The sequence below is a fragment of the Gymnoscopelus microlampas genome, assembly GCF_963454915.1.
Source record: "Gymnoscopelus microlampas genome assembly, chromosome: 5".
Lineage (NCBI taxonomy): Eukaryota > Metazoa > Chordata > Actinopteri > Myctophiformes > Myctophidae > Gymnoscopelus > Gymnoscopelus microlampas.
Genome location: NC_139942.1, coordinates 11,809,608 through 11,824,079, shown reverse-complemented (window position 1 = coordinate 11,824,079; position 14,472 = coordinate 11,809,608). Strand labels below are relative to the sequence as shown.

General features: G+C 42.1%; 1 protein-coding gene across 1 annotated transcript in view; it reads right to left on the bottom strand.

Annotated features, from left to right (window-relative positions):
* basp1 (brain abundant, membrane attached signal protein 1) overlaps positions 1-13,623 on the bottom strand; it is a 73,332-nt gene extending 59,709 nt beyond the window's left edge. Inside the window, exon 1 of the mRNA XM_084056358.1 lies at positions 13,513-13,623. The gene's annotated coding sequence lies outside the window, so the exon portion shown is untranslated. The remainder of the gene's footprint in view (positions 1-13,512) is intronic.
* Positions 13,624-14,472: the final 849 nt, after the last annotated feature.

The following is a 14,472-nucleotide window of genomic DNA, read 5'->3' as shown; positions in this document are numbered from 1 at the left end:
AGAGAGAGAGAGAGAGAGAGAGATATCTGAGTACTTCTTCCACCACTGCCATCAGGTATGGAAATAGAACATCCAGATGAGGTGACCATGTAAATGTCCTTATTCCAATGTGACTGGGATTTGACTCTCATCCTCCTGATGAAATGAAACGTCTGTTCATGCTATCTGACACAGAGAGAGAGAGAGAGAGAGAGAGAGAGAGAGAGAGAGAGAGAGAGACAGAGACAGAGACAGAGACAGACAGACAGACAGACAGACAGACAGACAGACAGACAGACAGACAGACAGACCGAGAAGCCAGATATTTGCGTGACAACTTCATAGTGTACTGTGGTGATAAATAAACTATTTTATATACAAACAAAAAGTGCCGAGTCCTTCCTCACATTAAATACACTGGTGATCTAAACATGAATGACACGCAGTACGTAAACCAGTTCTCAAATACTTATACTTGGGGGGGTCATTTTTTCATTTTTTATGATTCAGACACTTTTTCAACACAAATCTTTTCCTCTGTGGGTCTCTGGCAAAACATATTTTCAGATGGGGTCCACGGCCAGATACAAATACATCTATATAGGGGTCGGAAAACCACTGACTTAACCAACTGTGCGTGTCTAGATCGGTTGATCTAGAGATTGATCTAGAGATAGATAGATAGATAGATAGATAGATAGATAGATAGATAGATAGATAGATAGATAGATAGATAGATAGATAGATAGAGCATCACATTTGCGTGTCGTGACTCAGGGTGAGACAGGAGGGATTGTGCTTGTCTAAGTTGAAACATCTTTTGCATAATTCTATGAGAGTGCTCTATCATTTGCATGGATCAAATAGCTTTGTTTTTCAAACAACTTAAAGTGCAGTGCAGATGTTAATATTTCTTTAAACTTTTTATTTTCAACTTGTTTGCTTTTATCACAGCAGGGGTTCTCAAAGTGGGGTCCAGGGACCCTCAGGGTTCATTGAGGGTGTTTCAAAATGGACCCGTACAGGTCTGTAACTCTGAGAGTGTACAAATGGAACCAAATGGACCCTTACAGGTCTGTAACTCTGAGAGTGTACAAATAGAACCAAATGGACCCTTACAGGTCTGTAACTCTGAGAGTGTACAAATAGAACCAAATGGACCCTTACAGGTCTATAACTCTTGAGAGTGTACAAATGGAACCAAATACAGGTCTGTAACTCTGAAAGTGTACAAATAGAACCAAATGGACCCTTAGGTCCTTGGAATTTTGGTTTGAAAACCACTGAGGTAAAAACCACTGAAAACAAACACTGAATCACAGCAGCCATTTTTCCTCTCACAATTATCATACTACGGTCAAATACTCTCAATCTTTTTCATGTCAAGGACCCCCAAAATGATATGTAATTGGCCGCGGACCCCCATCTCAAAATATTTTGTTCCAAGGACCCCCAGAAGCAAAGATTTGTGTTACAAATGTTCGCTTTAAAATTATATATATTCAAAGATTTGCAAACATTTTCAAGATTTTTTCAAAAATAGCAGATCTACATTACATTACATTACATTACAGTCATTTAGCAGACGCTTTTATCCAAAGCGACTAGCTCATAGCGCGGTGAGCTTATAGATCTGCTATTTTTGAATAGCCAAAGTATAAAATATGGATAAAGGGGTTAAAATGATTGTGACGCTTTATTAACACATTTTGCCGGACCCCACTTTGAGAACCAATGCTCCACACAAATTTGGTGATCGTCACGATCACAACCTGGCAGGGAACAGGGAACATCTTCGCCCCTTTGTGTCTCTGGGAGATGGGTTCTCAAGGGAGAACGGAATGTCCCTGTGTGAGTGGTTCTCAAACTTTTTTTCATGTGGCCTCCAAATTGATATGTATCTGGCTTTGGACCCCCATCTTAAGAATATTTTGGGCCAGGGACCCCCCATACAAGACGGCGTTAAAGTTTTTTCCCAAAAATATTCCACATTTGTCACTGTTTTGTTTTCAAGATTCTTTTGTTGTTGTTGAAAATAGCAGATCTGCAAGCTCACAACGTGTCGCATTGCGACACGTTGTGAGCTTGTATATCTGCTCATTTCAAATATCTGTATCTGCATGGGGTTCCACTGGCGTTCCACTGAGGACCACCCCAATGACCACTTTGAGAACCACAGTCCTTTAGGCTCAGCAGCCATATTGGAAATAAATTGGGCCTCTTCCTAACTTCCTTCACAGGTTTTACAAATTATACTAATGAAGGCTCTGTTCCATTTAGTGTAGCACAGTAGTTCTCAAACCTAAGGACCCCCATAACTCTGAGAGTGTGGACCCTTACGGGTCCATTTGGTTCCATTTGCACACTCTCAGAGTTACACACACCATGAGGGGCCATGTGGAAACCCCTCAAGGAACCATGAGGGTCCTTGGACCACACTTTGAGACCCACTGGTGTAGCAGAGTGTTTCCAGTGAGCCAACATGCACAATATCAGCACCCTGACCTCTGTTTGACCAGAATGGAACAGAGAGCCTTCATTTGTATCATTGGTTACACCTGTGAAGGAAGTAAGTAAGAGGCCCAAATGATTTCCAATATGCCTACCGTGCATAGAGTCTGCTCTACCATGCGGTAGATCTATATGTTTCGATGTGTGACATCGCCACACAACCGAGCATAAAACAAGGAGAACTCTAACCCCAACCACCAAACATAACCTCTAAATACCTAATCCTAACCGTAACCCCAACCGGAATCTTTTTTCTCTAATTTTTTTTTACTTACATTTTTACCCCGCAATTTTGTAACCCTTTTTACACTCCCCCCACCAGCCTAGGGAGCCCCCCGACAAATCGCCCATATTACAATAATAAAAAAAACACTACTGAACACTTTATTGAAAGAGTTCAGTCAATCAAATCGAATAAAGACTGGAGGCTTGTGTCCATTGTGACAATGTGTGATCTAGGCGTCGCTCTAGCGATGCTTACGGAACTCGACGCAAGTGCCTCGTGACCACATCACGGTTGTGCCTCCTGATCGCATCATGGTAGTGACAAAGATGACGGTAAAGCACACCCTCGAGTGGAAATAAAGATGGGATGATAATCTTTACTATCGTTTATCGCAATGAAAAAACTGCTCACAATAATGATATTGCGGATAATTAAATTTATCGTGAAATTATCCGTCACACACAGGAGTTGGCTATACACGAATCCACGGAGCGCTGCCCTGTAGGGGGCGCCGCCGCCATTGCTGCGGTGTCAGACTCGGTCAGCTGCTGCTGTGTGGTGTCATTCAGCTGCTGTCACTGACTGCTCACGTTACTCTTTTACCTGCTTTTTACTAACACTAACTTTACAAAGATGTACAGAAAATCGGGACGAACTTGTGTAGTTTATGGCTGCTCCAAGTAACAGCCAAGCAGGTAAAGAGTAACGTCAACAGACGGACAGAACCACAGCAGAAGCTGATGAGTCTGACACTGCAGCAATGGCGGCGCCACCTACAGGGCAGCACTCCGTGGATTTGTGTATAGAACCGCCTTTTTTCCGTCCACACCAAAACGCGTTGTGAGCTTGTGAGTCTGCTATTTTTGACTAATGCCCAAAGTGTCAATTTAAGACTTTAAAGCATAATTTGATTATTGTGATAACATCGTTAATCCCAGCACGTTTTCGCCACAATCATTGTGACATCATTTCTTTATATCGTTCCATCCCTATTTGTAAGTTTGGGTGCTGGGGGGACAACACATTTTACAGATCTCGCAATGTGAACCTGTGAACCTATCCCTGGTAAAACACACACACACACACACACACACACACACACACACACACACACACACACACACACACACACACACACACACACACACACACACACACACACACACACACTCTTCTGTTGCATTGTCTGGAAGTTATTCTCTGCTCTTGTCATGTGTTGTTGTTGGTAGTCATGGCTGCCAGTTCCCACCTGATGTTGTGTGGGAGTCCAGACTGCTCCAGACCGTACTGAATAACTGCTAGCTTACATAAGGTCTTCATTCTGGGACTCAAGTCTAGGATATACTGGACTGATTGTCCGAGAAAGATGACACAATCTCCCACTACGCAACAGCCCGTCGTATACTTCCTATATGGGCCTTTCCCCTTGGGCTCAAGCTTCTTCCAGGAGAAGGTGTCTGGATTGAATTTCCACAGATCATTGAAGGTCCAGCGGTACATTATGTACAACTCTCCATTGTAGGCAAAGGCTGAATGATGCCTTCTGATGCGTTCTTCTGGAAGCTGTGGAGAAGGCCTGTTCAGCCAGAAGTTGGTCTCTGTGTCAAACACTCTGACCCGGTACGCCCTGTCCCCAGATACAAACATCTTTGTTCCGATTATGGCGGCAGAGTGACCATATGATGGAGTGCCTCTGGTGTTAATAAGAGACCAAACCATTGTGGTGGTGTCCAACTTGTAGATGTCATTGCAGGAATATTCATAGCGTACGCGTCCTCCATAAATATACATGATCGTCACAGAAACACAGGCTGTGTGTGCCTCCCTCCCTGTTGGAACAGTCCCAGAAATCTTGGGTTTGAACCATCTGTTGGTGTCGACATCAAATGCATAAAGGACGTTACAGTACTCCAATGTGTCCTTACGCCCTCCCCAGATGTAGATGATATCCTCTATAAGCACAGCTGTGTAGCCGTGTCGTCCGGAGGGAACCTCAACTCCTCTTCCAGTTGTCACTGGGGGCAACTTCACCCAGCGCGAAGTCACTGTGTTGAAGACGTTCACACCAATCCGATCCTCAATGTTCATGTCGCACCTTCCAAAGCAATACACCTTGTGCCCCACTGCTATAGCAACATCATAGTCTATATCATCGAGTCTATGTGCTGATACAGTGGCATTTTGGGAAACCGTTTCAACATTGGCTTTGGTCACCGTCCAGTGCAACATCTGTATCTGTCTGTCTGTCTGTCTGTCTGCCTTTCTGTCTCTCTCTCTCGCTCTCTCGACACAGTCGAGTGATGTCTAACAACAACACCTTATAAAGGCTGATGTGATGTGAGATTATGACATCACTATTGTCAGTAGTGGAAAAAGTACTCAAATGTGTTACTTAAGTAAAAGTATCAATAGTGCAATGTAGAAGTACTCTGTTTCAAGTAAAAGTCCAGAATTCAAAATTTACTTGAGTAAAAGTACAAAAGCATTGGCATCAAAATGTACTTAAAGTACCTAAAGTAAAAGTACTTAAATATAATAACGCGTTACGATGCGACGCGTTGTGACCTTGTAGATCGGCTATTTTCAAACAGCCCATGTATAAAATAGGGCTAAAGTGGTTAATGTATGTTTTATAATATCATAATTTATATCTGAAAAGTAACTAAAGTTTTTAAATAATTGTAGTGGAGTAAAAGTACAATATTTGCCTCTGAGATGTAGTGGAGTAGAAGTAAAGGTATTGGAAATACGAAGTAAAGTACAAATATCTCAAAATTGTACTTAAGTACAATACTTAAGTAAATGTACTTAGTGACTTTTTCCATCACTGACTATTGTTATGTCAGTCATCTCCATATTTGGGCAAAGTTTCAGTCCGACCTCCATTGTATTGGAGTGTGGCACAGATCAGTCCAGTGGTTAACCACTTAAACCCCAACATCCATATTGTGGGGAAACTTTAGCAGAAAATAGCAGATAGACAAGCTCACAACGCATCACAACACATCACAATCACAACGCTTTGCTGGGGACCCTCTGGAACCCCTTCAAGGACTCCGGACCCCCCGGTTGTCAAAGGCACTTTGACAGCCATTGGTTTCGTTGGCTGATAGATAAAATGCTGAGAGAGGAGACAGCGTAGGAGAGACAGACAGTAGGAAAGCTGAGAGGTAGACATTGTACAGTAGGAAAGACAAAGAGTTGAGATAGTTTCAAATGAGCCCCCCGCCCCCCATTATAACTTAATTTGTACACGTACAGTGCATCAATGGTTCGCAACCTTTTCTGGATCAGGGCCCATTTAAAAGTCCACCCATCTGACCACTTAACACTGCCATGTTCATTTGTCAGATGGGTGGGCTGCGTGCCTTGTCAGAGCATGTTTATTTTAATGGTCAATGTTGTTTTCTGCGTGTGTGTGCATTTTTAAAACTCTCACCATAGTGTAATCACAGTGTGTGTGTGTGTGTGTGTGTGTGTGTGTGTGTGTGTGTGTGTGTGTGTGTGTGTGTGTGTGTGTGTGTGTGTGTGTGTCCGTGCACGTGGGTGTGTGTGTGTGTGTGTGTGTGTGTGTGTGTGTGTGTGTGTGTGTGTGTGTGTGTGTGTGTGTGTGATATGATATCACAGATAGTGTAACTTCAGTCACGTCGCACTTACAGGAAAGAGGAAGTGAGGAACGTTTTAAATTTCCTGTGGAAGTCGGCCGTCAAGTATTAATTACTTCAAACTCTGTCAAAGGTTGTTTTCTCGTCAATTTAGCTTGATGGCAGGAGATACTACCATAGACCAGTTGTAGTTCTCAAACATTTTCATGTCAAGGACCCCCAAATTAGTATTTGGCCCAGGACCCCATCTGAAACATTTTGCACCAAGGACCAAATATAGCAGATCTGCAAGCTCACCTGTTGTGAGATTGTAGATCTGCTATTTTTGAATACCAAAAGTATATAAAATAATTAGTCAAAGTGGTAAAACATTGTGAGCTTGTAGATCAGCTATTTTTGCTACTTTTATGTGACAGTGTAGTATGACAAAGTAGGACATCATTTTTTATGCGGAAAAAGCTTAAAGGAGGAGTTCACCCAAAAAATTACTTATTTTCTATCAATTGCACACCCATGAAGCCTTAAATTCATGGATTTATTTATGTTTTTGTGGCATTCCTAAACCAATAATTTGATGACCTGGTTGTGTATCCGGTAGGAGACACAAATAATCTACTTTGTGTCTCCTACCGGATACATTAGCCGGTAGGAGACGGGAATCAAATTATTGGCTAGGAATGCCACAAAAACAAAAATAAATCCATGGATTCAAGGCTTCATGGGGTGTGCAATTGATAGAAAATAAGTAATGTTTTGGGTGAACTACTCCTTTAACAAGTTGAAAAATGGAGATACAAGGTTTCTGCCCGACAGCAACGTTACATTAACCACTTAAATCCCATATGGTTGACCGGACTCCCTATTGTACTAGAGTCTAGTAACCAGACTCTATACTAAAAGCTCAGCACCGTGAGCTTTTAGATTTTCTACTTTCAAAAAATCTTGAAAAATAAAGTAAAATATTTGGAATATTTTTCAAACATTTTAACAACACAAATATTGGGGTTCCCTGGCACCACAAATATTGGGGTTCCCCCCCACCAAATAAAATACCTGTACTGTTCTTGAATACACGTACTTAGTTACTTTACACCACTGCTGCTGACAGGTGTCGCCCCCAGCCCGTAGGAATACGGGCAGTGAAAAATATCACCCTCCCCCAACACGCGCCAATTGTGTTCGTATAGACACTCAACAAAGCCGAATGCACCGCGACGGCGGTGGATTCGAACCGCCGACTCTGTGGTGGTGGGCGGCTACTTTACCAATGCGCCACCCGAGGGCCCTGCTCTTCCCACATAATCTACAAGCCTCAGTCAGCTGTCCAACAGGTTGTTTGGACCGGTCGCCGTGCCAAAAGTCCTCTCATTCACTCTCGTTCATCGGTCTCTGCAACCATAGGCGGCGGGTAATGAAGGCTATAGGGTAGGCTAAGCCTTCCCAAATGTTATGCTGGGATATTCTGGGAATTGTGCAAATTATATATAATATATGTGTGCAGCATTATTTAGTCATTTTTTTGATAATAAATCAGTACAATCAGGCAAAAATAAGAATTAAATAACCTAACCCTTACCCTATAACCGAAATAAAGTAACCAAAAAACAAAGAGAAACTAACACAATCCGCCCAGAAACCACGGATTTCGGCGCCCGTGCGCTTCGCGCGAGGCCGAGCCCCAGCCTTCCCAATTGTCAAGCTCACCGGCCGCCTATGTCTGCAACATTTAGTATTTCAGGTACACTTGAATCCACAATTCCTCGTCTGACACTCTGACCAACACTGTTTGATGTGCAAGTGTTTTCGTGAGCTCCACCCGCCTGGTCCTCCAGGAGTTTAAAACAAACGACCCGTTTTTATTTGCTGTCATTGGTTGACCTAATAGGGCACTGATTCTCAACGTGCGGTCCGGGTTCCCCCGGGGGTCCGTGAGTGGGTTCCAGGGGGGTCCCCAGCTGCTAAATGATGTATAGTTAGGAACCAAATGGACCCTTATGGGCCTGTAACTCTGAGAGTGTACACATGGGACCAAATAATGGGGGAGATGTAATTGGCAGCAATATTGCGATGATTATTATATACTGTATTTGGTGTGAATAAGTATTTTATGATTTGTCTTTCTTTTGCTCCTGTGACTTTATAATATTGTTATGTGACGTTGTGTTGTGCCGTATGTGTTTCCGTGTTGGTGGTGTGTCGTCTACTAAAACATAATGAAATGTAAAAAGTAATTATTGTACTAAACCACTAAACTATAGGTCTCAAGTCGTGTTGGTAATGAGACCCCCCCAAACACACGCACGCACGCACGCACGCACGCACGCACGCACGCACGCACGCACGCACGCACGCACGCACGCACGCACGCACGCACGCACGCACGCACACACACACACACACACACACACACACACACACACACACACACACACACACACACACACACACACACACACACACACACACACACACACACGGGGCATCTTAAGGCCTTACTAATCAATTTAAACATATCTGCAACAGGCATTACAAGCCGAGAACGTAGATAAACATCTGATTAATTTTCCAAGGTTGTTGTTGCCTGCAGTCAAAAATCAGTGTTAATTTAACTCAGAAGAGAGTACAAATGGAACCAAATGGATTTGGTGTCGCTGCGTAGCGTCGCATTGCGACGGGCTGTGAGCTTGTAGATCAGCTATTTTCGGTGTATTGTCTCTCTCTCTATCAGGCGTGGCCAGCGTGGTTTTTGTTTCATTATGAACATATTACGGTTGTTTTCAGGGAACAGTTCATTGCAGTACACTGACGGCTTTTGTTTCCCCATCAGAATCAGTTCCTCATTCCGTGTCTGCTGATACAGTATGGCACTTCAATAATGCTTCACAGATTACGGTTTGTTTGCAGTCAACTGGAAGGGAACTGATTCTATTACAGTATTACAGTGGCATTACTGTTAGTGGATGTGTCTATTATTTAACCACTTTCAACCTGCCATTCCTATTCTGGATAATTGTGTCATTAAGGTGGGGAAGAAAAAAAGTCAATATCTTCAAAAATAGCCGAACTACAAGCTCATTCGTGATTAATCGCATGACAAAGTATATAAGGCTTAAGGGGTTAATTCACAATAGACCCCGCTTCCACCTGCACACACACACACACACACACACACACACACACACACACACACACACACACACACACACACACACACACACACACACACACACACACACACACACACACACACACACAATACTGTATGTTAGTGTAGGGTATAGGCCTACTATAGGCCTACTATAGGTGAGCCACAGGTGCGTGCGTGCGTGCGTGCGTGCGTGCGTGCGTGCGTGCGTGCGTGCGTGCGTGCGTGCGTGGTGGTGGTGGTGGTGGTGGTGTGTGCATGGTGTGTGTACCTGTGAACATACAGAAACTCAATACAGTATATACATTTGTGTCAATAACATTGTTTCTTAAAAGCACAGAATAGATCAATGGTGCATTCATAGGTTGCTGCAGTTTGACTTGATTTAACCCATTTTGGGCGGGAATCCCCTATTTGTAACTATACCTTTCAGGACGGGAACCCCTTTTGGGGTTCCTGTTGCTATGTACAGTATATAGCAACATACATTTGTTGTAATTTTTTAACAAATATTTGAAGTTTTTCAGAAAACTTAGGTCAGGATTTCGAAGGCGTTTTTAGAATCGCCCTCAGGTCTAAATGGGTTTAAAGGACGTAGGCTATTCTACAAAAGTAATTCTGCACATCACATAATCATATCCTTTAAGTAAAAAGCGTGCATCATGTAATCCTATGGTGTAGCACTTCAGCAAAGAGGACATTAAGTTGTTCTGTCTTAATCACTTCCCTCTGAGAACTGGCACACACACACACACACACACACACACACACACACACACACACACACACACACACACACACACACACACACACACACACACACACACACACACACACACACACACACACACACACACACACACACACACACAGAGAGAGCAGTGAGTCACCGGGTTCGTCTTGTTGCCACTGAATCAAAGCGACGCTTCAGCCTCATAATAAAGGTACACTCGGTAGTACCGCGGTGTCTCTCTCGCCGACATCACAGTCAGAGAGAGAGAGACGCAGGTGCACGTCCATTCAGACTGCTGCTTCGAGCTTTATCACCAGAAACAACACCAAAAAGCTTAATAAGCTTATGAATATTGCATTCCTAAGCTATAAGAACGGTAAGGATAGGTGGGCACCAAGGAAGAGTGGGCACCAAAGTGTTAAATTGGCTATTTTTTTCCAAAATGTTATAAAATAAAATATTTCTAACATGTTTTTTAAGTAAAGTAAAGTATACATGATTAGAACATGCTTAAATATTCGACAATTAAGGTCTAATATTTCTACAATTGCTACAAAACCTGTATATCCAGTCGTTTTGGGGCATAAACAAGAAGGATAAAATTAAGTCTGATAATGACGTAACCATGCATGTTCACATCATGTATACTTTACATTACTTAAGAGCTTTTTTTCCCTCTTTTTTTCCCTGCATTTTGGGACAAAATAGCAAATTTTACATCGAGGTACCCAGATGTCCAATAGTGCCCATCTATCCTGAATCCAAAACAACACCAAAAAGCTTAATAACAATACAATAATCATATGTGAATAGCATTCCTAAGCTATAAGAACATATAGAGCTTCTGGTTTGTTCAGATACTTGTGTATTTTCCCCAAATAATAACCATATGCTCCGTCTGTCCATGCAGGCGACAGCTTTCAGCTTCATTATACTGAGCTTGGCAGTGGTGGAAAGTAACTAAGTACTTAAGTGATAATGTTGAGGTATTTTTACTTTTGTTTTCCCATTTTCAGTACTTTTACTTCTACTCCATTACATCTCAGAGGCAAATATTGTACTTTTTACTCCATTACAAATATTTGACAACTTTAATTACTTGTTACTTTGTAGATTTTGATTATTATTACAAAACATACATTATCCACTTCAGCCCTACACATTTCGGTCATTTGAATATAACAGATCTACAAGCTCAAAATGCGACGCATTGTGAGCTTGTAGATCTGCTATTTTCAAAAGATTTTAATACATTTTATACATAGATACCTTGTGAAACGGGACATTCTGCATAATGAGTACTTTCACTGTTGGTACTTTAAGTACATTTTGATGCCAATACTTTTGTACTTTTTTATTCAAGTAAATTATGATTACCAGACTTTTACTTGTAACAGAGTATTTCTACATTGCAGTATTGATACTTTTACTTAAGTAAAAAATATAGTACTTTTTCTATCACTGATTACAAGCTCAATGAAGTAGCGACCCTGGCTTTGTTGTGTTAGTCAACATCAAACACTCCACCTAAATGTAAATTCAAATAATATAATGGGCTATTAAAATAATAATTTAAACAGCAGCATAAATAAAGAATTACATTCCAAAAAATAGGACTCTGTATGTCAATAAAACCAAATAAACGGGTTATATTTCTATTTCTCCTCAGAATAAACATTTGACACACACACACACACACACACACACACACACACACACACACACACACTCTCTCTCTCTCTCTCTCTCTCTCTCTCTCTCTCTCTCTCTCTCTCTCTCTCTCTCTCTCTCTCTCTCTCTCTCTCTCTCTCTCTCTCTCTCTCCTCCTCCTAATGTTTACCAAATAAACGGCGTATAGCTATATAGAATAAACATTTGGTGTTCAGGATCAAAGTGTTTCCCCGTTGATAATAAGCGGCATCATCCATCCATCCATCCAGCCATCCACACCCTACAGCCACTGCGCATGCGTCACGGCCAAACAAAGAAAGCCCATGGCAGTCTCTAGTGATGGAAGTTTATTCTAAAGGATGCTTTATTCCTTCTGACTCCTTTAAAATCCCATTTTATCCCAATTCTCCTTGATATCCTAAACATGGCTTTTGGATGACTAGATTATTTATGATTGATATAAAATAACATATTTTTAAAAAATCACACACACACACACGAAAAATACGAGATCAATTATGTATCCGTGTGTGACATAATCCAGTCGGTTTGCAATGCGCGCGGCGTGCACGCAGTCAGTCGTAAAGGCGTGCACGCGCGTCACACCACCACCACGCACAGACAGACAAAGAAGGTGGAGCAGAGAGAGAGAGAGAGAGAGAGAGAGAGAGAGAGAGAGAGAGAGAGAATAGCCTATTCTTCATTATTTCTGCATGATGCGGTTTCCTTCTGCAACAAAACGGCCAATTATACACTCCGATCTTGCAATGGGTTAATTGTTAATTATCATTAATTGGCTCATTAATCTAAAGATCAGCTCCTTCTTGTCGGCGAGCGACAGCGATGCTTGCCGACAGGAGGGATACACATAGAGATCGACCGTTTCCATATATAGTGCAGCCTATACATTATACCAGACACCCACAGACCCACTTGACCTAAAAAAAAAACAGATGCTGCTTTTGCCATCCAATTCCACACTCTCATTAACCTATACAATGTGAATCCATGGGTGTTCATTTAACTCTGAAGAGGCTTGTGCCCAAATGAACCAAATGGACCCTTACGGGTCCATTTGGTTCCATTTGGGCACAAGCCTGTTCAGAGTTGGGGAGTTTTAAATGGACACTGACGATTTTTACTGTGTTAGAATCACTTCTAAATGCTGTTTTAACACACTGTGATCAAAACGATGCAAAAATAATAAATATATGGTGTTTTTTTTTAAAGGAGATGAGTATACAGTGTGTAGCCTGACAGTGCGCGAGAGTACACACCCCTTTATGGTCGCGCGCTCCAAATTTGAGACTAGAATTCGGTCCATATTACAAACGATGTATAAACTACGTTTATGAATGATTCCCCGGGTTTATGTTTTTTAATGTTGTTGTTTTCCTGATGTGTGTGTGCGTGCGTGTGCGTCTTTTGTTTAAAATGCCCTGTCTGTCTGTCTGTCTGCCTGTTTGTCTGTCTCTGTCTCTCTCTCTCTGTCTGAAGCCTAATTATTACCCAACGTGCGCTCCCGTGCATGAAAATCAATCACTCAAGCCGTTACAAAAAAAAAACGTTCTCCCTAGTTTACAAAACCCCCAAAATTCGGACCTTGGTGGTGTCAAAACAAAGAGTATTATTTCGTTCTTACCGTTTAATAAGGGGTGAAGTTTTAATCCTTCTCGTAGTTTTAAGTGGCTTGCCTGTATGTCTGTTTTTTTTTGCGGCTTCGAAGCTTCTGTGCGCGCGGCGGCGAGGTCTCCTGCGCCTCTGTTGCGTTATTACGGTAGAGACGCCGTTTCTGCCCGGCGAGCGCTGCAACGCGGGCGCGCGCACAGTCGCACGCGCGCGCCTGCGCGCATGCAAGCACACACACACACACACACACACACACACACACACACACACACACACACACACACACACACACACACACACACACACATTTGCTCTCCAGTTGTGTGTGTGATTCTCACTCAGGTTGTGTTCACAGTATACTATTGACAATAAAATATTAATATTGAATAGGCTATATCATAAAACATAAAACAGGTGGAGCATTGTGGTATTTGATTATTTGCAATTGTTCATATTCATAGTGAATTACAATGTGTTGTGGGCTCATGTTGTGAGCTTGTAGATCTGCAATTTTCAAATAAAAGCTTGGAGGGGAAATAGGGGAACATAATTTTCGAATGTTCTGGAATATTTTAACAACACAAATCTTGTGTGGGGGTCCCTGACACAAGATATTTTCAGATGGAGGTCCGCGGACAAATGCATATTAATTTGGGGGTCCTTGACATGAAAATGCCGGTAGAATGTATGTAATTTACATACATTCTACTGGCGCATTGAGAAGGCAAATGGACATTTTACCCAGTGCGCTCGTTTTAGTGATATTACAGCACATTTCCTCTCCATTTTCTGTGTCCCAGTGCGCCCTCTAGTGGCCCTATTATAATACTAAAACCACAGACAGTTGTTATAGCAGCTATTGATCTGTGTGAACACTAATCAATAGACATCTATTCAGCCTGTGCCAAAGGTTCTCAAACGTTTTCATGTCAAGGACCCTCAAATAAAATTAACAACATGCATATTATTTTCA